Source organism: Trypanosoma grayi (genome assembly GCF_000691245.1).
Source record: "Trypanosoma grayi strain ANR4 Tgr_1052_V1, whole genome shotgun sequence".
Classification (NCBI taxonomy): domain Eukaryota; phylum Euglenozoa; class Kinetoplastea; order Trypanosomatida; family Trypanosomatidae; genus Trypanosoma; species Trypanosoma grayi.
This window is the reverse complement of record NW_008826671.1, coordinates 4,456-5,680: the sequence shown is the minus strand read 5'-3', so window position 1 is coordinate 5,680 and position 1,225 is coordinate 4,456.

The window sequence follows — 1,225 nt, the reverse complement described above, 5'->3', positions numbered from 1 at the left end:
CCCCCCCTCCTGCTTCTTTCTCCATCGCCCACTCTTCTACCGCGCTCCTCCGCATGAATGAAGCCCATTTGGCAGACAAGCACCACTGGCCGCCGCGCTCCCTGCTACCTGCGCGTGTCGATTACTCAACTCAATACGCATCATACCCACGCACACATTATATATATATATATATAACCCGCATACAAACAGAGAGCAAATGCATGCGTGTATGTGTGCAAGCGAATGAGCACATGTGCGAGTGGCGGCAGCCGTATGGAAGGCACACGCCCAAGTCCACCACCCGCACAGAGACACACTCCTACGGACTACCACCCCAGACGGCCATAACAGCCGCAATAGCAACAGCAGTAGTAGTAGTAGTGGAAGTAGTAGAAGCAGGTGCACACAATCAGCAATGGAAGAAGCAGAAGGATCACAAAAAAAAAAAAAACAAAAGGCAGCACNCACACACACACACACACACACACACACACACACACACACACATTGGACGGGGAATTTGAGGGGGTTTCTCTATTTTGCGAATTTTCTTTTGTTTTGTTGTCGTTGTTGTTGCTGCGCCCCCCTTCCCGCCCTCGCCGCTGGGGCGTGGGGGGCGCAGCGCCGTGTGAAGTGACAGAAGCGTGTAGAACGAAGATGAGCAAAAAAAAAAACAACCGAAACAGCGAAGCAAAGAAAACAAAAACAAAAAAAAAAACAAAGCGAATCCACCACCACCACAACAACACTCCAAAGGAGGAGGATAAAGAAGAAGAACACAAAACATGAAACAAAACGTGAAAGAAAGAAAGAAAGAAACGAACAAACAAACAGCAGACGCGGGAGTCACCAGGGCCTTCTGGCCCCCCCTCCACCCGATACACTTACACGTCGTGCTGGCAGATGCCAGCAGGAGCAACAAGATGCACCCCTCCACCGCGTGGGAGCAACAGCATTGCCGTTGCGGCGCCAAACAACAGCCTCAGCGGTGCGCGTGTTGGGACGCCCGCCCGCGGGAGAATACAAGGGCGTGGCCGTCTCTGTCGGCCTGCCCCATCATCATCATCATGCAGATAAAGTTATTTTATTCGACTCGGCACGCACACACACACATACACACACACACATACACACACACACACACACACACACACACACACACACATAGAAAGAAAAGCAACACAGCAGAAAAATCCGCACACTGTACGGGAGCGTGGGCGGCGGACGCCCCCCCCCCCCCCCC